The following is a 17,500-nucleotide window of genomic DNA, read 5'->3' on the forward strand; positions in this document are numbered from 1 at the left end:
ATACCTCAAAACCAGCATTGAAGGAAGCAAGAACAAGAAAGAGAAAAAAAAAGGCCTATAGCACCTGGTATTCCCAGGTGGTCTCCCATACAGGTACTAACCAGGCCCGCCCCTGCTTAGCTTCAGAGATCAGACGAGATTGGGGCTTGTTCAGGGTGGTGTGGCTGTAGGTATTGGTTGCCTACTGACCTACATCTCAAAACCAGCATTGAAGGAAGCAAGAACAAGAGAGAGAAAAAAAAAAGGCCTACAGCACCTGGTATTCCCAGGTGGTCTCCCATCCAAGTACTAACCATGCCCGCCCCTGCTTAGCTTCCAAAAACAGTCGAGATTGGGCTTGTTCAGGGTGGCATGGCTGTAGGTATTGGTTGCCTGCTGACCTACATCTCTTATACATCTCAAAACCAGCATTGAAGGAAGCAGTAACGAGAGAAATAAAAAAAATGCCTACGGCACCTGGAATTCCCAGGTGGTCTCCCATCCAAGTACTAACCAGGCCTGGCCCTGCTTAGCTTCCAAGATCAGACGAGATTGGGCTTGTTCAGGGTGGTGTGGCTGTAGGTATTGGTTGCCTACTGACCTACATGTCTTATACATCTCAAAACCAGCATTGAAGGAAGCAAGAACAAGAGAGAGAGAGAGAAAAAAAAAGGCCTATGGCACCTGGTATTCCCAGGTGGTCTCCCAACCAAGTACTAACCAGGCCCGGCTTAGCTTCCTAGGTCAGACGAGATTGGGCTTGTTCAGGGTGGTGTGGCTGCAGGTATTGGTTGCCTTCTGACCTACATCTCTTATACATCTCAAAACCAGCATTGAAGGAAGCAAGAACAAGAGAGAGAAAAATAAAATGCCTACAGCACCTGATATTCCCAGGTGGTCTCCCATCCAAGTACTAATCAGGACCGGCCCTGCTTAGCTTCCAAGATCAGATGAGATTGGGCTTGTTCAGGGTGGTGTGGCTGTAGGTATTGGTTGCCTACTGACCTACATCTCAAAACCAGCATTGAAGGAAGCAAGAACAAGAGAGAGAAAAAAAAAGGCCTACGACACCTGGTATTCCCAGGTGGTCTCCCAACCACGTACTAACCAGGCCCGGCCCTGCTTAGCTTCCAAGATGAGGCGAGATTGGGCTTGTTCAGGGTGGTGTGGCTGTAGGTATTTGTTGCCTACTGACCTACATCTCAAAACCTGCATTGCAGGAAGCAAGAACAAGAGAGAGAAAAAAAAAAGCCCTACAGCACCTGGAATTCCCAGGTGGTCTCCCATCCAAGTACTAACCAGGCCCGGCCCTGCTTAGCTTCCAAAATCAGTTGAGATTGGGCTTGTTCAGGGTGGCGTGGCTGTAGGTATTGGTTGCCTACTGACCTACATCTCTTATACATCTCAAAACCAGCATTGAATTAAGCAGTAACTAGAGAAATAAAAAAAGCCTACGGCACCTGGAATTTCCAGGTGGTCTCCCATCCAAGTACTAACCAGGCCTGGCCCTGCTTAGCTTCCAAGATCAGACGAGATTGGGCTTGTTTAGGGTGGTGTGGCTGTAGGTATTGGTTGCCTACTGACCTACATGTCTTATACATCTCAAAACCAGCATTGAAGGAAGCAAGAACAAGAGAGAGAAAAAAAAAAGGCCTACGGCACCTAGTATTCCCAGGTGGTCTCCCAACCAAGTACTAAACAGGCCTGGCCCTGCTTAGCTTCCTAGGTCAGACAAGATTGGGCTTCTTCAGGGTGGTGTGGCTGCAGGTATTGTTTGCGCCCTGACCTACATCTCTTATTCATCTCAAACCAGCATTGAAGGAAGCAAGAACAAGAGAGAGGAAAAAAAATGCATACGGCACCTGGTATTCCCAGGTGGTCTCCCATCCAAGTACTAACCAGGACTGGCCCTGCTTAGCTTCCAAGATCAGATGAGATTGGGCTTGTTCAGGGTGGTGTGGCTGTAGGTGTTGGTTGCTTACAGACCTACATCTCAAAACCAGCATTGAAGGAAGCAAGAAGAAGAGAGAGAAAAAAATAAAAGGCCTACAGCACCTGGAATTCCCAGGTGGTCTCCCATCCAAGTACTAACCAGGCCTGGCCCTGCTTAGCTTCCAAGATCAGACGAGATTGGGCTTGTTCAGGGTGGTGTGGCTGTAGGTAGTGGTTGCCTACTGACCTACATGTCTTATACATCTCAAAACCAGCATTGAAGGAAGCAAGAACAAGAGAGAGAGAGAGAAAAAAAAAGGCCAATGGCACCTAGTATTCCCAGGTGGTCTCCCAAACAAGTACTAACCAGGCCTGGCCCTGCTTAGCTTCCTAGGTCATACAAGATTGGGCTTCTTCAGGGTGGTGTGGCTGTAGGTATTGTTTGCATCCTGACCTACATCTCTTATTCATCTCAAAACCAGCATTGAAGGAAGCAAGAACAAGAGAGAGGAAAAAAAATGCCTACGGCACCTGGTATTCCCAGGTGGTCTCCCATCCAAGTACTAACCAGGCCCGGCCTTGCTTAGCTTCCAAGATCAGATGAGATTGGGCTTGTTCAGGGTGGTGTGGCTGTAGGTATTGGTTGCCTCCTGACCTACATCTCTTATACATCTCAAAACCAGGATTAAAGGAAGCAAGAACAAAAGAGAGAAAAAAAAAATGCCTACTGCACTGTGGTATTCCCAGGTGGTCTCCCATCCAAGTACTAACCAAGCCCAGCCCTGCTTAACTTCCAAGATCAGTCAAGATTGGGCTTGTTCAGGGTGGTGTGGCTGTAGGTATTTGTTGCCTACTGACCTACATCTCTCATACATCTCAAAACCAGCATTGAAGGAAGCAGTAACGAGAGAAATAAAAAAAAGCCTACGGCACCTGGAATTCCCAGGTGGTCTCCCATCCAAGTACTAACCAGGCCTGGCCCTGCTTAGCTTCCAAGATCAGACGAGATTGGGCTTGTTCAGGGTGGTGTGGCTGTAGGTATTGGTTACCTACTGACCTACATGTCTTATACATCTGAAAACCAGCATTGAAGGAAGCAAGAACAAGAGAGAAAAAAAAAGGCCTACGGCACCTGGTATTCCCAGGTGGTCTCCCATCCAAGTACTAACCAGGCCCAACCCTGCTTAGCTTCCAAGATCAGACGAGATTGTTCTTGTTCAGGGTGGTGTGGCTGTAGGTATTGGGTGCCTACTGACCTACATCTCAAAACCAGCATTGAAGGAAGCAAGAAGAAGAGAGAGAAAAAAAAAAAGGCTTACAGCACCTCGAATTCCCAGGTGGTCTCCCATCCAAGTACTAACCAGGCCCGACCCTGCTTAGTTTCCAAGATTAGACGAGATTGGGCTTGTTCAGGGTGGTGTGGCTGTAGTAATTTGTTGCCTACTGACCTACATCTCAAAACCAGCATTGAAGGAAGCAAGAACAAGAGAGAGAAAAAAAAAGGCCTACGGCACCTAGTATTCCCAGGTGGTCTCCCAACCAAGTACTAAACAGGCCTGGCCCTGCTTAGCTTCCTAGGTCAGACAAGATTGGGCTTCTTCAGGGTGGTGTGGCTGCAGGTATTGTTTGCGTCCTGACCTACATCTCTTATTCATCTCAAAACCAGCATTGAAGGAAGCAAGAACAAGAGAGAGGAAAAAAAATGCATACGGCACCTGGTATTCCCAGGTGGTCTCCCATCCAAGTACTAACCAGGACTGGCCCTCCTTAGCTTCCAAGATCAGATGAGATTGGGCTTGTTCAGGGTGGTGTGGCTGTAGGTGTTGGTTGCTTACAGACCTACATCTCAAAACCAGCATTGAAGGAAGCAAGAAGAAGAGAGAGAAAAAAATAAAAGGCCTACAGCACCTGGAATTCCCAGGTGGTCTCCCATCCAAGTACTAACCAGGCCTGGCCCTGCTTAGCTTCCAAGATCAGACGAGATTGGGCTTGTTCAGGGTGGTGTGGCTGTAGGTAGTGGTTGCCTACTGACCTACATGTCTTATACATCTCAAAACCAGCATTGAAGGAAGCAAGAACAAGAGAGAGAGAGAGAAAAAAAAAGGCCAACGGCACCTAGTATTCCCAGGTGGTCTCCCAAACAAGTACTAACCAGGCCCGGCCCTGCTTAGCTTCCTAGGTCATACAAGATTGGGCTTCTTCAGGGTGGTGTGGCTGTAGGTATTGCTTGCATCCTGACCTACATCTCTTATTCATCTCAAAACCAGCATTGAAGGAAGCAAGAACAAGAGAGAGGAAAAAAAATGCCTACGGCACCTGGTATTCCCAGGTGGTCTCCCATCCAAGTACTAACCAGGCCCGGCCTTGCTTAGCTTCCAAGATCAGATGAGATTGGGCTTGTTCAGGGTGGTGTGGCTGTAGGTATTGGTTGCCTCCTGACCTACATCTCTTATACATCTCAAAACCAGGATTAAAGGAAGCAAGAACAAAAGAGAGAAAAAAAAATGCCTACTGCACTGTGGTATTCCCAGGTGGTCTCCCATCCAAGTACTAACCAAGCCCAGCCCTGCTTAACTTCCAAGATCAGTCAAGATTGGGCTTGTTCAGGGTGGTGTGGCTGTAGGTATTTGTTGCCTACTGACCTACATCTCTCATACATCTCAAAACCAGCATTGAAGGAAGCAGTAACGAGAGAAATAAAAAAAAGCCTACGGCACCTGGAATTCCCAGGTGGTCTCCCATCCAAGTACTAACCAGGCCTGGCCCTGCTTAGCTTCCAAGATCAGACGAGATTGGGCTTGTTCAGGGTGGTGTGGCTGTAGGTATTGGTTACCTACTGACCTACATGTCTTATACATCTGAAAACCAGCATTGAAGGAAGCAAGAACAAGAGAGAAAAAAAAAGGCCTACGGCACCTGGTATTCCCAGGTGGTCTCCCATCCAAGTACTAACCAGGCCAACCCTGCTTAGCTTCCAAGATCAGACGAGATTGTTCTTGTTCAGGGTGGTGTGGCTGTAGGTATTGGTTGCCTACTGACCTACATCTCAAAACCAGCATTGAAGGAAGCAAGAAGAAGAGAGAGAAAAAAAAAAAGGCTTACAGCACCTTGAATTCCCAGGTGGTCTCCCATCCAAGTACTAACCAGGCCCGACCCTGCTTAGTTTCCAAGATTAGACGAGATTGGGCTTGTTCAGGGTGGTGTGGCTGTAGTAATTTGTTGCCTACTGACCTACATCTCAAAACCAGCATTGAAGGAAGCATGAACAAGAGAGAGAAAAAAAAAATGGCTAACAGCTCCTGGAATTCCCAAGTGGTCTCCCATCCAAGTACTAACCAGGCCCGGCCCTACATAGCTTCCAAGATCAGACGAGATTGGACTTGTTCTGGAGGGTGTGGCTGTAGGTTTTGGTTGCCTACTGACCTACATCTCTTATACATCTCAAAACCAGCATTGAAGGAAGCAAGAACAAGAGAGAGATAAAAAAAAGGCTTACAACACATGGAATTCTGAGGTGGTCTCCCATCCAAGTACTTACTAGGCCCAGCACTGCTTAGCTTCCACGATCAGTTAAGATTGGGCTTGCTCAGGGTGATGTGGCTGTAGGTATTGGTTGCCTCCTGACCTACATCTCTTATACATCTCAAAACCAGCATTGAAGGAAGCAAGAAGAAGAGAGAGAAAAAAAAAAAGGCTTACAGCACCTCGAATTCCCAGGTGGTCTCCCATCCAAGTACTAAGCAGGCCCGACCCTGCTTAGTTTCCAAGATTAGACGAGATTGGGCTTGTTCAGGGTGGTGTGGCTGTAGTAATTTGTTGCCTACTGACCTACATCTCAAAACCAGCATTGAAGGAAGCAAGAACAAGAGAGAGAAAAAAAAATGGCTAACAGCTCCTGGAGTTCCCAAGTGGTCTCCCATCCAAGTACTAACCAGGCCCAGCCCTACTTAGCTTCCAAGATCAGACGAGATTGGACTTGTTCAGGAGGGTGCGGCTGTAGGTGTTGGTTGCTTCCTGACCTACATCTCTTATACATCTCAAAACCAGCAATGAAGGAAGCAAGAACAAGAGAGAGATAAAAAAAAGGCCTACAGCACCTTGTATTCCCAGGTGGTCTTCCATCCAAGTACTAACCAGGCCCAGCCCTGCTTAGCTTCCAAGATCAGATGAGATTGGGCTTGTTCAGGGTGGTGTGGCTGTAGGTATTGGTTGCCTACTGACCTACATCTCAAAACCAGCATTGAAGGAAGCATGAACAAGAGAGAGAAAAAAAAATGGCTAACAGCTCCTGGAATTCCCAAGTGGTCTCCCATCCAAGTACTAACCAGGCCCGGCCCTACTTAGCTTCCAAGATCAGACGAGATTGGGCTTGTTCAGGGTGGTGTGGCTGTAGGTATTGGTTGCCTACTGACTTACATGTCTTATACATCTCAAAACCAGCATTGAAGGAAGCAAGAACATGAGAGAGAGAAAAAATGCCTATGGCACCTGGTATTCCCAGGTGGTCTCCCATGCAAGTACTAACCAGGCCTGGCCTTGCTTAGCTTCCAAGACCAGATGAGATTGGGTTTGTTCAGGGTGGTGTGGCTGTAGTTATTGGTTACCTCCTGACCTACATCTCTTATACATCTCAAAACCAGCATTGAAGGAAGCAAGAACAAGAGAGAGAAAAAAAAAGGCCTACAGCACCTGGTATTCCCAGGTCGTCTCCCATCCAAGTACTAACCAGGCCCAACCCTGCTTAGCTTCCAAGATCAGACGATATTGTTCTTGTTCAGGGTGGTGTGGCTGTAGGTATTGGTTGCTTACAGACCTACATCTCAAAACCAGCATTGAAGGAAGCAAGAACAAGAGAGAGAGAAAAAAAAAGGCCTACGGCACCTGGTATTCCCAGGTGGTCTCCCAACCAAGTACTAACCAGGCCCGGCCCTGATTAGCTTCCTAAGTCAGACGAGATTGGGCTTGTTCAGGGTGTTGTGGCCGTGGGTATTGGTTGTCTACTGACCTACATCTCAAAACCAGCATTGAAGGAAGCAAGAACAAGAGAGAGAAAAAAAAAGGCCTATGGCACCTGGTATTCCCAGGTGGTCTCCCAACCAAGTACTAACCAGGCCCAGCACTGCTTAGCTTCCAAGATCAGGAGAGATTGGGCTTGTTCAGGGTGGCGTGGCTGTAGGTATTGGTTGCCTACTGACCTACATCTCTTATACATCTCAAAACCAGCATTGAAGGAAGCAGTAACAAGAGAAATAAAAAAAAGCCTACGGCACCTGGAATTCCCAGGTGGTCTCCCATCCAAATACTAACCAGGCCTGGCCCTGCTTAGCTTCCAAGATCAGATGAGATTGGGCTTGTTCAGGGTGGTGTGGCTGTAGGTATTGGTTGCTTCCTTACCTACATCTCTTATACATCTCAAAACCAGCATTGAAGGAAGCAGTAACGAGAGAAATAAAAAAATGCCTACAGCACCTGGAATTCCCAGGTGGTCTCCCATCCAAGTACTAACCAGGCCCGGCCCTGCTTAGCTTTAAAGATCAGGCGAGATTGGGCTTGTTCAGGGTGGTGTGGCTGTAGGTATTTGTAGCCTACTGACCTACATCTCAAAACCAGCATTGAAGGAAGCAAGAACAAGAGAGAGAAAAAAAAAGGCCTACAGCACCTGGAATTCCCAGGTTGCCTCACATCCAAGTACTAACCAGGCCGGGCCCTGCTTAGCTTACAAGATCAGACGAGATTGGGCTTGTTCAGGGTGGTGTGGCCGTGGGTTTGGGTTGCCTACTGACCTACATCTCTTATACATCTCAAAACCAGCATTGAAGGAAGCAGTAACGAGAGAAATAAAAAAATGCCTACGGCACCTGGAATTCCCAGGTGGTCTCCCATCCAAGTACTAACCAGGCCTGGCCCTGTTTAGCTTCCAAGATCAGACGAGATTAGGCTTGGTCAGGGTGGTGCGGCTGTAGGTGTTTATTGCCTACTGACCTACATCTCTTATACATCTCAAAACCAGCATTGAAGGAAGCAAGAACAAGAGAGAGAAAAAAAAAGGCCTACAGCACCTGGTATTCCCAGGTGGTCTCCCATCCAAGTACTAACCAGGCCCAGCCCTGCTTAGCTTCCAAGATGAGATGAGATTGTTCTTGTTCAGGGTGGTCTGGCTGTAGGTATTGGTTGCCTACTGACCTACATCTCTTATACATCTCAAAACCAGCATTGAAGGAAGCAAGAACAAGAGAGAGAAAAAAACAAAGGCTTACAGCACCTCGAATTCCCAGGTGGTCTCCCATCCAAGTACTAACCAAGCCCGGTCCTGCTTAGCTTCCAAGATCAGGCTTGTTCAGGGTGGTGTGGCTGTAGGTATTTGTTGCCCTACTGACCTACATCTCTCATACATCTCAAACCAGCATTGAAGGAAGCAAGAATAAGGAGAGAGAAAAAAAAAGGCCTACGGCACCTGGTATTCCCAGGTGGTCTCCCATCCAAGTACTAACCAGGCCCGCCCTGCTTAGCTTCCAAGATCAGACGAGATTGGGCTTGTTCAGGGTGGCGTGGCTATAGGTGTTGGTTGTCTACTGACCTACATCTCTTATACATCTCAAAACCAGCATTGAAGGAAGCAAGAACAAGAGAGAGAAAAAAAAAAGGCTTACAACACCTGGAATTCCAGGTGGTCTCCCATCTAAGTACTTACCAGGCCCAGCACTGCTTAGCTTCCAAGATCAGTTAAGATTGGGCTTGTTCAGGGTGGTGTGGCTGTAGGTATTGGTTGCCTACTGACCTACATCTCTAATTCATCTTAAAACCAGCATTGAATGAATCAAGAACAAAAGAGAAAAAAAAGAAAAAAGGCCTATGGCACCTGGTATTCCCAGGTGGTCTCCCATCCAATTACTAACCAGGCCCGACCCTGCTTAGTTTCCAAGATCAGACGAGATTAGGCTTGTTCAGGGTGGTGTGGCTGTAGTTATTTGTTGACTACTGACCTACATCTCAAAACCAGCATTGAAGGAAGCAAGAACAAGAGAGAGAAAAAAAAGGCCAACAGCTCCTGGAATTCCCAAGTGGTCTCCCATCCAAGTACTAACCAGGCCCGGCTCTGCTTAGCTTCCAAGATCAGGCGAGATTGGGCTTGTTCAGGGTGGTGTGGCTGTAGGTATTGGTTGCCTAACTGACCTACATGTCTTATACATCTCAAAACCAGCATTGAAGGAAGCAAGAACAAGAGAGAGAGAGAGAGAAAAAAAAAAGGCCTACAGCACCTGGTATTCCCAGGTGGTCTCCCAACCAAGTTCTAACTAGACCCGGCCCTGCTTAGCTTCCTAGGTCAGATGAGATTGGGCTTGTTCAGGGTGGTGTAGCTGCAGGTATTGGTTTGCCCTACTGACCTACATCTCTTATACATCTCAAAACCAGCATTAAAGGAAGTAAGAACAAGAGAGAGAAAAAAAAATGCCTACAGCACCTGTATTCCCAGGTGGTCTCCCATCCAAGTACTAACGAGAACTGGCCCTGCTTAGCTTCCAAGATCAGGTGAGATTGGCTTGTTCAGGGTGGTGTGGCTGTAGGTATTGGTTATCTACTGAGCTACATCTCTTATTCATCTCAAAACCAGCATTGAAGGAAGCAAGAACAAGAGAGAGAAAAAAAAAATGCCTATGGCACTGTGGTATTCCCAGGTGGTCTCCCTTCCAAGTACTAACCAGGACCGGCCCTGCTTAGCTTCCAAGATCAGATGAGATTGGGCTTGTTCAGGGTGGTGTGGCTGTAGGTATTGGTTGTCTACTGACCTACATCTAAAAACCAGCATTGAAGGAAGCAAGAACAAGAGAGAGAAAAAAAAAGGCCTACGGCACCTGGTATTCCCAGGTGGTCTCCAACCAAGTACTAACCAGGCCCGGCCCTGCTTAGCTTCCAAGATCAGGCGAGATTGGGCTTGTTCAGGGTGGTGTGGCTGTAGGTATTGGTTGACTACTGACCTACATCTCAAACCCTGCATTGAAGGAAGCAAGAACAAGAGAGAGAAAAATAAGGCCTACCACACCAGGTATTCCCAGGTGGTCTTCCAACCAAGTACTAACCAGGCCCGGCCCTGCTTAGCTTCCAAGATCAGACGGGGATTGGGCTTGCTCAGTGTGGTGTGGCTGTAGGTATTTGTTGCCTACTAACCTACATCTCAAAACTAGCATTGAAGGAAGCAAGAACAAGAAAGAGAAAAAAAAAGGCCTACAGCACCTGGAATTCCCAGGTTGCCTCACATGGGTATAGGTTGCCTACTGACCTACATCTCTTATTCATCTCAAAACCAGCATTGAAGGAAGCAAGAACAAGATAGAGACAAAAAAAAAGGCCTACGGCACCTGGTATTCCCAGGTGGTCTCCCCTCCAAGTACTAACAGGCCCAGCCCTGCTTAGCTTCCAAGATCAGATGACATTGTTCTTGTTCAGGTGGTGTGGCTGTAGGTATTGGTTGCCTACTGACCTACATCTCTTATACATCTCAAAACCAGCATTGAAGGAAGCAAGAACAAGAGAGAGAAAAAAAAAGCCTAAAGCACCTGGTATTCCCAGGTGGTCTCCCCATCCAAGTACTAACCAGGCCCAGCCTGCTTAGCTACCAAGATCAGACGAAATTGTTCTTGTTCAGGCTGGTGTGGCTGTAGGTATTGGTTGCCTACTGACCTACATCTCTTATACATCTCAAAACCAGCATTGAAGGAAGCAAGAACAAGAGAGAAAAAAAAAGGCCTACAGCACCTGGTATTCCAGGTGGTCTCCCATCCAAATACTAACCAGGCCCAGCCCTGCTTAGCTTCCACAGATCAGACGAGATTGTTCTTGTTCAGGGTGGTGTGGCTGTAGGTATTAGTTGCCTACTGACCTACAATCTCTTATACATCTCAAAACCAGCATTGAAGGAAGCAAGAACAAGAGAGAGAAAAAAAGAAGGCTTTACAGCACCTCAAATTCCCAGGTGGTCTCCCATCCAAGTACTAACCAAACCCGGCCCTGCTTAGCTTCCAAGATCACTCAAGATAGAGCTTGTTCAGGGTGGTGTGGCTGTAGGTATTTGTTGTCTCCTGAACTACATCTCTCATACATCTCAAACCAGCATTGAAGGAAGCAAGAATAAGAGAGAGCAAAAAAAAGGCCTACGGCACCTGGTATTCCCAGGTGGTCCTCCCATCCAAGTACTAACCAGGCCCGCCCCTGCTTAGCTTCAAGATCAGATGGGATTGGGCTTGTTCAAGGTGGCGTGGCTGTAGGTATTGGTTGTTTACTGACCTACATCTCTTATACATCTCAAAACCAGCATTGAAGGAAGCAGTAACGAGAGAAATAAAAAAATGACTACTGCACCTGGAAATTCCCAGGTGGTTTCCCATCCAAGTACCAACCAGGCCCGGCCCTGCTTAGCTTCAAAATCAGCCAAGATTGGGCTTGTTCAGGGTGGTGTGGCTGTAGGTATTGGTTGCCTACTGACCTACATGTCTTATACATCTCAAAACCAGCATTGAAGGAAGCAAGAACAAGAGAGATAAAAAAAACGGCCTATGGCACCTGGTATTTCCCAGGTGGTCCTCCTATCCAGGTACTAACCAGGCCCGCCCCTGCTTAGCTTCCAAAATCAGACGAGATTGGGCTTGTTCAGGGTGGTGTGTGTGCTAGGTATTTTGTTGCCTACTGACCTACATCTCAAAACCAGCATTGAAGGAAGCAAGAACAAGAGAGAGAAAAAAAAAGGCCTACGGCACCTGGTATTCCAGGTGGTCTCCCATCCAAGTACTAACCAGGCCCGCCCCTGCTTAGCTTCCAAAATCAGACAAGATTGGGCTTGTTCAGGGTGGTGTGGATGTAGGTATTGGCTGCCTACTGACCTACATGTCTTATACATCTCAAAACCAGCATTGAAGGAAGCGAGAACAAGAGAGAGAAAAAAAAAGGCGTATGGCACCTGGTATTCCCAGGTGGTCTCCCATTCAGGTACTAACCAGGCCCGCCCCTGCTTAGCTTCCAAAATCAGATGAGATTGGGCTTGTTCAGGGTGGTGTGGGTGTAGGTATTTGTTGCCTACTGACCTACATCTCAAAACCAGCATTGAATGAACCAAGAACAATAGAGAGAAAAAAAAGGCCTACGGCACCTGGTATTCCCAGGTGGTCTCCCATCCAAGTACTAACCAGGCCCCGGCCCTGCTTAGCTACCAAGATCAGGTGAGATTGGGCTTGTTCAGGGTGGTGTGGCTGTAGGTATTGGTTGCCTACTGACCTACATCTCTTATACATCTCAAAACCAGCATTGAAGGAAGCAAGAACAAAAGAGAGAAAAAAAAAGGCCTATGGCACCTGGTATTCCCAGGTGGTCTCCCATCCAAGTACTAACCAGACCCGACCCTGCTTAGCTTCCAAGATCTGACGAGATTGGGCTTGCTCAGGGTGGTGTGGCTGTAGTAATTTGTTCCCTACTGACCTACATCTCAAAACCAGCATTGAAGGAAGCATGAACAAGAGAGAGAAAAAAAAAATGGCTAACAGCTCCTGGAATTCCCAAGTGGTCTCCCATCAAGTACTAACCAGGCCCGGCCCTACTTAGCTTCACAAGATCAGACGAGATTGGACTTGTTCTGGAGGGTGTCGCTGTAGGTATTGGTTGCCTACTGACCTACATCTCTTATACATCTCAAAACCAGCATTGAAGAAGCAAGAACAAGAGAGATAAAAAAAAGGCTTACAACACATGGAATTCTGAGGTGGTCTCCCATCCAAGTACTTAGTAGGCCCAGCACTGCTTAGCTTCCACGATCAGTTAAGATTGGGCTTGCTCACTGTGGTGTGGCTGTAGGTATTTGTTGCATACTGACCTACATCTCAAAACCAGCATTGAAGGAAAGCAAGAACAAGAGAGAGAAAAAAAAGGCCTACAGCACTGGAATTCCCAGGTTGCCTCAAATCCAAGTACTAACCAGGCCCGGGCCCTGCTTAGCTTACAAGATCAGACGAGATTGGACTTGTTCAGGGTGGTGTGGCCCGTGGGTGTTGGTTGCCTACTGACCTACATCTCTTATACATCTCAAAACCAGCATTGAAGGAAGCAAGAAACAAGAGAGAGAAAAAAAAGGCCTATGGCACTTGGTATTCCCAGGTGGTCTCCCATCCAAGTACTAACCAGGCCTGGCCCTGTTTAGCTTCCAAGATCAGACGAGATTAGGCTGGTCAGGGTAATGCGGCTGTAGGTGTTGGTTGCTTCCTGACCTACATCTCTTATACATCTCAAAACCAGCAATGAAGGAAGCAAGAACAAGAGAGAGATAAAAAAAAGGCCTACAGCACCTTGTATTCCCAGGTGGTCTTCCATCCAAGTACTAACCAGGCCCAGCCCTGCTTAGCTTCCAAGATCAGATGAGATTGGGCTTGTTCAGGGTGGTGTGGCTGTAGGTATTGGTTGCCTACTGACCTACATCTCAAAACCAGCATTGAAGAAGCAGCATGAACAAGAGAGAGAAAAAAAAAATGGCTAACAGCTCCTGGAATTCCCAAGTGGTCTCCCATCCAAGTACTAACCAGGCCCGGCCCCTACTTAGCTTCCAATATCAGACGAGATTGGGCTTGTTCAGGGGTGGTGTGGCTGTAGGTATTGGTTGCCTACTGACTTACATGTCTTATACATCTCAAAACCAGCATTGAAGGAAGCAAGAACATGAGAGAGAGAAAAAAAGCCTATGGCACCTGGTATTCCAGGTGGTCTCCCATGCAAGTACTAACCAGCCTGGCCTTGCTTAGCTTCCAAGACCAGATGAGATTGGGTTTGTTCAGGGTGGTGTGGCTGTAGTTATTGGTTACCTCCTGACCTACATCTCTATACATCTCAAACCAGCATTGAAGGAAGCAAGAACAAGAGAGAAGAAAAAAAGGCTACAGCACCTGGTATTCCCAGGTCGTCTCCATCCAAGTACTAACCAGGCCCAACCCTGCTTAGCTTCCAAGATCAGATGATATTGTTCTTGTTCAGGGTGGTGTGGCTGTAGGTATTGGTTGCTTACAGACCTACATCTCAAAACCAGCATTTGAAGGAAGCAAGAACAGAGAGAGAGAAAAAAAAAGGCCTACGGCACCTGGTATTCCCAGGTGGTCTCCCAACCAAGTACTAACCAGGCCCGGCCGCTGATTAGCTTCCTAAGTCAGACGAGATTTGAGCTTGTTCAGGGTGTTGTGGCCGTGGGTATTGGTTGGTCTACTGACCTACATCTCAAAACCAGCATGAAGGAAGCAAGAACAGAGAGAGAAAAAAAAAGGCCTATGGCACCTGGTATTCCCAGGTGGTCTCCCAACCAAGTACTAACCAGGCCCAGCACTGCTTAGCTTCCAAGATCAGGAGAGATTGGGCTTGGTTCAGGGTGGCGTGGCTGTAGGTATTGGCTGCCTACTGACCTACATCTCTTATACATCTCAAAACCAGCATTGAAGAAGCAGTAACAAGAGAAATAAAAAAAAGCCTACGGCACCTGGAATTCCCAAGGTGGTCTCCCATCCAAGTACTAACCAGGCCTGGCCCTGCTTAGCTCTCAAGATCAGACGAGATTGGGCTTGTTCAGGGTGGTGTGACTGTAGGTATTGGTTGCTTCCTTACCTACATCTCTTATACATCTCAAAACCAGCATTGAAGGAAGCAGTAACGACGAGAAATAAAAAAATGCCTACAGCACCTGGAATTCCAGGTGGTCTCCCATCCAAGTACTAACCACAGGCCCGGCCCTGCTTAGCTTTAAAGATCAGGCGAGATTGGGCTTGTTCAGGGTGGTGTGGCTGTAGGTATTTGTAGCCTACTGACCTACATCTCAAAACCAGCATTGAAGGAAGCAAGAACAAGAGAGAGAAAAAAAAAGGCCTACAGCACCTGGAATTCCCAGGTTGCCTCACATCCAAGTACTAACCAGGCCGGGCCCTGCTTAGCTTACAAGATCAGACGAGATTGGGCTTGTTCAGGGTGGTGTGGCCGTGGGTTTGGGTTGCCTACTGACCTACATCTCTTATACATCTCAAAACCAGCATTGAAGGAAGCAGTAACGAGAGAAATAAAAAAATGCCTACGGCACCTGGAATTCCCAGGTGGTCTCCCATCCAAGTACTAACCAGGCCTGGCCCTGTTTAGCTTCCAAGATCAGACGAGATTAGGCTTGGTCAGGGTGGTGCGGCTGTAGGTGTTGGTTGCCTACTGACCTACATCTCTTATACATCTCAAAACCAGCATTGAAGGAAGCAAGAACAAGAGAGAGAAAAAAAAAGGCCTACAGCACCTGGTATTCCCAGGTGGTCTCCCATCCAAGTACTAACCAGGCCCAGCCCTGCTTAGCTTCCAAGATGAGATGAGATTGTTCTTGTTCAGGGTGGTCTGGCTGTAGGTATTGGTTGCCTACTGACCTACATCTCTTATACATCTCAAAACCAGCATTGAAGAAAGCAAGAACAAGAGAGAGAAAAAAACAAAGGCTTACAGCACCTCGAATTCCCAGGTGGTCTCCCATCCAAGTACTAACCAAGCCCGGTCCTGCTTAGCTTCCAAGATCAGGCTTGTTCAGGGTGGTGTGGCTGTAGGTATTTGTTGCCTACTGACCTACATCTCTCATACATCTCAAAACCAGCATTGAAGGAAGCAAGAATAAGAGAGAGAAAAAAAAAAGGCCTACGGCACCTGGTATTCCCAGGTGGTCTCCCATCCAAGTACTAACCAGGCCCGCCCCTGCTTAGCTTCCAAGATCAGACGAGATTGGGCTTGTTCAGGGTGGCGTGGCTATAGGTATTGGTTGTCTACTGACCTACATCTCTTATACATCTCAAAACCAGCATTGAAGGAAGCAAGAACAAGAGAGAGAAAAAAAAAAGGCTTACAACACCTGGAATTCCCAGGTGGTCTCCCATCTAAGTACTTACCAGGCCCAGCACTGCTTAGCTTCCAAGATCAGTTAAGATTGGGCTTGTTCAGGGTGGTGTGGCTGTAGGTATTGGTTGCCTACTGACCTACATCTCTAATTCATCTTAAAACCAGCATTGAATGAATCAAGAACAAAAGAGAGAAAAAAAAAAAGGCCTATGGCACCTGGTATTCCCAGGTGGTCTCCCATCCAATTACTAACCAGGCCCGACCCTGCTTAGTTTCCAAGATCAGACGAGATTAGGCTTGTTCAGGGTGGTGTGGCTGTAGTTATTTGTTGACTACTGACCTACATCTCAAAACCAGCATTGAAGGAAGCAAGAACAAGAGAGAGAAAAAAAAAGGCCAACAGCTCCTGGAATTCCCAAGTGGTCTCCCATCCAAGTACTAACCAGGCCCGGCTCTGCTTAGCTTCCAAGATCAGGCGAGATTGGGCTTGTTCAGGGTGGTGTGGCTGTAGGTATTGGTTACCTACTGACCTACATGTCTTATACATCTCAAAACCAGCATTGAAGGAAGCAAGAACAAGAGAGAGAGAGAGAGAAAAAAAAAGGCCTACAGCACCTGGTATTCCCAGGTGGTCTCCCAACCAAGTTCTAACTAGACCCGGCCCTGCTTAGCTTCCTAGGTCAGATGAGATTGGGCTTGTTCAGGGTGGTGTGGCTGCAGGTATTGGTTGCCTACTGACCTACATCTCTTATACATCTCAAAACCAGCATTAAAGGAAGTAAGAACAAGAGAGAGAAAAAAAAATGCCTACAGCACCTGGTATTCCCAGGTGGTCTCCCATCCAAGTACTAACGAGAACTGGCCCTGCTTAGCTTCCAAGATCAGGTGAGATTGGGCTTGTTCAGGGTGGTGTGGCTGTAGGTATTGGTTATCTACTGAGCTACATCTCTTATTCATCTCAAAACCAGCATTGAAGGAAGCAAGAACAAGAGAGAGAAAAAAAAATGCCTATGGCACTGTGGTATTCCCAGGTGGTCTCCCTTCCAAGTACTAACCAGGACCGGCCCTGCTTAGCTTCCAAGATCAGATGAGATTGGGCTTGTTCAGGGTGGTGTGGCTGTAGGTATTGGTTGTCTACTGACCTACATCTAAAAACCAGCATTGAAGGAAGCAAGAACAAGAGAGAGAAAAAAAAAGGCCTACGGCACCTGGTATTCCCAGGTGGTCTCCCAACCAAGTACTAACCAGGCCCGGCCCTGCTTAGCTTCCAAGATCAGGCGAGATTGGGCTTGTTCAGGGTGGTGTGGCTGTAGGTATTTGTTGACTACTGACCTACATCTCAAAACCTGCATTGAAGGAAGCAAGAACAAGAGAGAGAAAAATAAGGCCTACCACACCAGGTATTCCCAGGTGGTCTTCCAACCAAGTACTAACCAGGCCCGGCCCTGCTTAGCTTCCAAGATCAGACGGGATTGGGCTTGCTCAGTGTGGTGTGGCTGTAGGTATTTGTTGCCTACTAACCTACATCTCAAAACTAGCATTGAAGGAAGCAAGAACAAGAAAGAGAAAAAAAAAGGCCTACAGCACCTGGAATTCCCAGGTTGCCTCACATGGGTATAGGTTGCCTACTGACCTACATCTCTTATTCATCTCAAAACCAGCATTGAAGGAAGCAAGAACAAGATAGAGACAAAAAAAAGGCCTACGGCACCTG

General features: G+C 47.3%; 7 non-coding genes and 66 pseudogenes across 7 annotated transcripts; all 73 read right to left on the minus strand.

Moving 5' to 3' along the window:
• Positions 1–52: 52 nt before the first annotated feature.
• Positions 53–172, minus strand: LOC142131798 (5S ribosomal RNA; annotated as a pseudogene).
• Positions 173–244: 72 nt separating this feature from the next.
• LOC142131721 (5S ribosomal RNA) lies at positions 245–363 on the minus strand (annotated as a pseudogene).
• An 81-nt stretch (positions 364–444) lies between these two features.
• On the minus strand, positions 445–563 carry LOC142131562 (5S ribosomal RNA; annotated as a pseudogene).
• A 285-nt stretch (positions 564–848) lies between these two features.
• LOC142131620 (5S ribosomal RNA) lies at positions 849–967 on the minus strand. The gene has a single exon (XR_012686437.1). It is a non-coding gene; the product is annotated as a 5S ribosomal RNA (ribosomal RNA).
• A 71-nt stretch (positions 968–1,038) lies between these two features.
• Positions 1,039–1,157, minus strand: LOC142131867 (5S ribosomal RNA; annotated as a pseudogene).
• Positions 1,158–1,229: 72 nt separating this feature from the next.
• Positions 1,230–1,348, minus strand: LOC142131566 (5S ribosomal RNA; annotated as a pseudogene).
• Positions 1,349–1,427: 79 nt separating this feature from the next.
• LOC142131696 (5S ribosomal RNA) lies at positions 1,428–1,546 on the minus strand (annotated as a pseudogene).
• Positions 1,547–1,629: 83 nt separating this feature from the next.
• On the minus strand, positions 1,630–1,748 carry LOC142131936 (5S ribosomal RNA; annotated as a pseudogene).
• An 81-nt stretch (positions 1,749–1,829) lies between these two features.
• On the minus strand, positions 1,830–1,948 carry LOC142131677 (5S ribosomal RNA; annotated as a pseudogene).
• A 74-nt stretch (positions 1,949–2,022) lies between these two features.
• Positions 2,023–2,141, minus strand: LOC142131682 (5S ribosomal RNA). Its single transcript, XR_012686443.1, has one exon. It is a non-coding gene; the product is annotated as a 5S ribosomal RNA (ribosomal RNA).
• A 289-nt stretch (positions 2,142–2,430) lies between these two features.
• Positions 2,431–2,549, minus strand: LOC142131914 (5S ribosomal RNA). The gene has a single exon (XR_012686466.1). It is a non-coding gene; the product is annotated as a 5S ribosomal RNA (ribosomal RNA).
• An 83-nt stretch (positions 2,550–2,632) lies between these two features.
• Positions 2,633–2,752, minus strand: LOC142131709 (5S ribosomal RNA; annotated as a pseudogene).
• An 80-nt stretch (positions 2,753–2,832) lies between these two features.
• On the minus strand, positions 2,833–2,951 carry LOC142131548 (5S ribosomal RNA; annotated as a pseudogene).
• Positions 2,952–3,031: 80 nt separating this feature from the next.
• On the minus strand, positions 3,032–3,150 carry LOC142131574 (5S ribosomal RNA; annotated as a pseudogene).
• A 73-nt stretch (positions 3,151–3,223) lies between these two features.
• Positions 3,224–3,342, minus strand: LOC142131699 (5S ribosomal RNA; annotated as a pseudogene).
• Positions 3,343–3,413: 71 nt separating this feature from the next.
• On the minus strand, positions 3,414–3,532 carry LOC142131937 (5S ribosomal RNA; annotated as a pseudogene).
• Positions 3,533–3,614: 82 nt separating this feature from the next.
• LOC142131797 (5S ribosomal RNA) lies at positions 3,615–3,733 on the minus strand (annotated as a pseudogene).
• A 74-nt stretch (positions 3,734–3,807) lies between these two features.
• LOC142131694 (5S ribosomal RNA) lies at positions 3,808–3,926 on the minus strand. Its single transcript, XR_012686444.1, has one exon. It is a non-coding gene; the product is annotated as a 5S ribosomal RNA (ribosomal RNA).
• Positions 3,927–4,014: 88 nt separating this feature from the next.
• Positions 4,015–4,133, minus strand: LOC142131930 (5S ribosomal RNA; annotated as a pseudogene).
• An 82-nt stretch (positions 4,134–4,215) lies between these two features.
• Positions 4,216–4,334, minus strand: LOC142131926 (5S ribosomal RNA). The gene has a single exon (XR_012686467.1). It is a non-coding gene; the product is annotated as a 5S ribosomal RNA (ribosomal RNA).
• An 82-nt stretch (positions 4,335–4,416) lies between these two features.
• On the minus strand, positions 4,417–4,536 carry LOC142131710 (5S ribosomal RNA; annotated as a pseudogene).
• An 80-nt stretch (positions 4,537–4,616) lies between these two features.
• LOC142131550 (5S ribosomal RNA) lies at positions 4,617–4,735 on the minus strand (annotated as a pseudogene).
• Positions 4,736–4,815: 80 nt separating this feature from the next.
• LOC142131767 (5S ribosomal RNA) lies at positions 4,816–4,933 on the minus strand (annotated as a pseudogene).
• A 73-nt stretch (positions 4,934–5,006) lies between these two features.
• On the minus strand, positions 5,007–5,125 carry LOC142131723 (5S ribosomal RNA; annotated as a pseudogene).
• A 73-nt stretch (positions 5,126–5,198) lies between these two features.
• Positions 5,199–5,317, minus strand: LOC142131970 (5S ribosomal RNA; annotated as a pseudogene).
• Positions 5,318–5,603: 286 nt separating this feature from the next.
• Positions 5,604–5,722, minus strand: LOC142131806 (5S ribosomal RNA; annotated as a pseudogene).
• A 72-nt stretch (positions 5,723–5,794) lies between these two features.
• Positions 5,795–5,913, minus strand: LOC142131873 (5S ribosomal RNA; annotated as a pseudogene).
• An 83-nt stretch (positions 5,914–5,996) lies between these two features.
• Positions 5,997–6,115, minus strand: LOC142131840 (5S ribosomal RNA). The gene has a single exon (XR_012686459.1). It is a non-coding gene; the product is annotated as a 5S ribosomal RNA (ribosomal RNA).
• Positions 6,116–6,187: 72 nt separating this feature from the next.
• LOC142131636 (5S ribosomal RNA) lies at positions 6,188–6,306 on the minus strand (annotated as a pseudogene).
• Positions 6,307–6,387: 81 nt separating this feature from the next.
• Positions 6,388–6,506, minus strand: LOC142131849 (5S ribosomal RNA; annotated as a pseudogene).
• Positions 6,507–6,588: 82 nt separating this feature from the next.
• On the minus strand, positions 6,589–6,707 carry LOC142131771 (5S ribosomal RNA; annotated as a pseudogene).
• A 73-nt stretch (positions 6,708–6,780) lies between these two features.
• LOC142131854 (5S ribosomal RNA) lies at positions 6,781–6,899 on the minus strand (annotated as a pseudogene).
• A 71-nt stretch (positions 6,900–6,970) lies between these two features.
• On the minus strand, positions 6,971–7,089 carry LOC142131800 (5S ribosomal RNA; annotated as a pseudogene).
• Positions 7,090–7,169: 80 nt separating this feature from the next.
• On the minus strand, positions 7,170–7,288 carry LOC142131585 (5S ribosomal RNA; annotated as a pseudogene).
• An 80-nt stretch (positions 7,289–7,368) lies between these two features.
• On the minus strand, positions 7,369–7,487 carry LOC142131630 (5S ribosomal RNA; annotated as a pseudogene).
• Positions 7,488–7,558: 71 nt separating this feature from the next.
• Positions 7,559–7,677, minus strand: LOC142131959 (5S ribosomal RNA; annotated as a pseudogene).
• Positions 7,678–7,757: 80 nt separating this feature from the next.
• On the minus strand, positions 7,758–7,876 carry LOC142131755 (5S ribosomal RNA; annotated as a pseudogene).
• Positions 7,877–7,958: 82 nt separating this feature from the next.
• On the minus strand, positions 7,959–8,077 carry LOC142131680 (5S ribosomal RNA; annotated as a pseudogene).
• Positions 8,078–8,353: 276 nt separating this feature from the next.
• On the minus strand, positions 8,354–8,471 carry LOC142131651 (5S ribosomal RNA; annotated as a pseudogene).
• Positions 8,472–8,554: 83 nt separating this feature from the next.
• LOC142131919 (5S ribosomal RNA) lies at positions 8,555–8,672 on the minus strand (annotated as a pseudogene).
• An 86-nt stretch (positions 8,673–8,758) lies between these two features.
• On the minus strand, positions 8,759–8,877 carry LOC142131734 (5S ribosomal RNA; annotated as a pseudogene).
• Positions 8,878–8,947: 70 nt separating this feature from the next.
• On the minus strand, positions 8,948–9,066 carry LOC142131671 (5S ribosomal RNA; annotated as a pseudogene).
• A 92-nt stretch (positions 9,067–9,158) lies between these two features.
• LOC142131889 (5S ribosomal RNA) lies at positions 9,159–9,277 on the minus strand (annotated as a pseudogene).
• Positions 9,278–9,561: 284 nt separating this feature from the next.
• LOC142131884 (5S ribosomal RNA) lies at positions 9,562–9,681 on the minus strand (annotated as a pseudogene).
• Positions 9,682–9,752: 71 nt separating this feature from the next.
• LOC142131686 (5S ribosomal RNA) lies at positions 9,753–9,870 on the minus strand (annotated as a pseudogene).
• A 70-nt stretch (positions 9,871–9,940) lies between these two features.
• Positions 9,941–10,060, minus strand: LOC142131809 (5S ribosomal RNA; annotated as a pseudogene).
• Positions 10,061–10,454: 394 nt separating this feature from the next.
• On the minus strand, positions 10,455–10,573 carry LOC142131980 (5S ribosomal RNA; annotated as a pseudogene).
• Positions 10,574–10,653: 80 nt separating this feature from the next.
• Positions 10,654–10,772, minus strand: LOC142131903 (5S ribosomal RNA; annotated as a pseudogene).
• A 285-nt stretch (positions 10,773–11,057) lies between these two features.
• On the minus strand, positions 11,058–11,176 carry LOC142131872 (5S ribosomal RNA; annotated as a pseudogene).
• Positions 11,177–11,651: 475 nt separating this feature from the next.
• On the minus strand, positions 11,652–11,769 carry LOC142131905 (5S ribosomal RNA; annotated as a pseudogene).
• Positions 11,770–11,851: 82 nt separating this feature from the next.
• On the minus strand, positions 11,852–11,970 carry LOC142131869 (5S ribosomal RNA; annotated as a pseudogene).
• Positions 11,971–12,040: 70 nt separating this feature from the next.
• Positions 12,041–12,160, minus strand: LOC142131618 (5S ribosomal RNA; annotated as a pseudogene).
• Positions 12,161–12,242: 82 nt separating this feature from the next.
• LOC142131657 (5S ribosomal RNA) lies at positions 12,243–12,361 on the minus strand (annotated as a pseudogene).
• A 664-nt stretch (positions 12,362–13,025) lies between these two features.
• LOC142131977 (5S ribosomal RNA) lies at positions 13,026–13,143 on the minus strand (annotated as a pseudogene).
• Positions 13,144–13,226: 83 nt separating this feature from the next.
• LOC142131852 (5S ribosomal RNA) lies at positions 13,227–13,345 on the minus strand. Its single transcript, XR_012686460.1, has one exon. It is a non-coding gene; the product is annotated as a 5S ribosomal RNA (ribosomal RNA).
• Positions 13,346–13,420: 75 nt separating this feature from the next.
• On the minus strand, positions 13,421–13,541 carry LOC142131893 (5S ribosomal RNA; annotated as a pseudogene).
• A 276-nt stretch (positions 13,542–13,817) lies between these two features.
• LOC142131906 (5S ribosomal RNA) lies at positions 13,818–13,935 on the minus strand (annotated as a pseudogene).
• Positions 13,936–14,199: 264 nt separating this feature from the next.
• Positions 14,200–14,319, minus strand: LOC142131895 (5S ribosomal RNA; annotated as a pseudogene).
• A 79-nt stretch (positions 14,320–14,398) lies between these two features.
• Positions 14,399–14,518, minus strand: LOC142131845 (5S ribosomal RNA; annotated as a pseudogene).
• Positions 14,519–14,599: 81 nt separating this feature from the next.
• LOC142131954 (5S ribosomal RNA) lies at positions 14,600–14,719 on the minus strand (annotated as a pseudogene).
• Positions 14,720–14,790: 71 nt separating this feature from the next.
• On the minus strand, positions 14,791–14,909 carry LOC142131960 (5S ribosomal RNA; annotated as a pseudogene).
• An 80-nt stretch (positions 14,910–14,989) lies between these two features.
• LOC142131756 (5S ribosomal RNA) lies at positions 14,990–15,108 on the minus strand (annotated as a pseudogene).
• Positions 15,109–15,190: 82 nt separating this feature from the next.
• Positions 15,191–15,309, minus strand: LOC142131683 (5S ribosomal RNA; annotated as a pseudogene).
• A 276-nt stretch (positions 15,310–15,585) lies between these two features.
• Positions 15,586–15,704, minus strand: LOC142131553 (5S ribosomal RNA; annotated as a pseudogene).
• Positions 15,705–15,787: 83 nt separating this feature from the next.
• On the minus strand, positions 15,788–15,906 carry LOC142131743 (5S ribosomal RNA; annotated as a pseudogene).
• An 84-nt stretch (positions 15,907–15,990) lies between these two features.
• LOC142131735 (5S ribosomal RNA) lies at positions 15,991–16,109 on the minus strand (annotated as a pseudogene).
• Positions 16,110–16,180: 71 nt separating this feature from the next.
• On the minus strand, positions 16,181–16,299 carry LOC142131672 (5S ribosomal RNA; annotated as a pseudogene).
• A 90-nt stretch (positions 16,300–16,389) lies between these two features.
• LOC142131855 (5S ribosomal RNA) lies at positions 16,390–16,508 on the minus strand (annotated as a pseudogene).
• An 82-nt stretch (positions 16,509–16,590) lies between these two features.
• LOC142131838 (5S ribosomal RNA) lies at positions 16,591–16,709 on the minus strand (annotated as a pseudogene).
• Positions 16,710–16,791: 82 nt separating this feature from the next.
• LOC142131885 (5S ribosomal RNA) lies at positions 16,792–16,911 on the minus strand (annotated as a pseudogene).
• A 71-nt stretch (positions 16,912–16,982) lies between these two features.
• Positions 16,983–17,101, minus strand: LOC142131551 (5S ribosomal RNA; annotated as a pseudogene).
• A 70-nt stretch (positions 17,102–17,171) lies between these two features.
• LOC142131684 (5S ribosomal RNA) lies at positions 17,172–17,290 on the minus strand (annotated as a pseudogene).
• Positions 17,291–17,485: 195 nt separating this feature from the next.
• Positions 17,486–17,500, minus strand: part of LOC142131910 (5S ribosomal RNA) — a 119-nt pseudogene continuing 104 nt past the window's right edge.

Source organism: Mixophyes fleayi, unplaced genomic scaffold (genome assembly GCF_038048845.1).
Source record: "Mixophyes fleayi isolate aMixFle1 unplaced genomic scaffold, aMixFle1.hap1 Scaffold_350, whole genome shotgun sequence".
NCBI lineage: Eukaryota > Metazoa > Chordata > Amphibia > Anura > Limnodynastidae > Mixophyes > Mixophyes fleayi.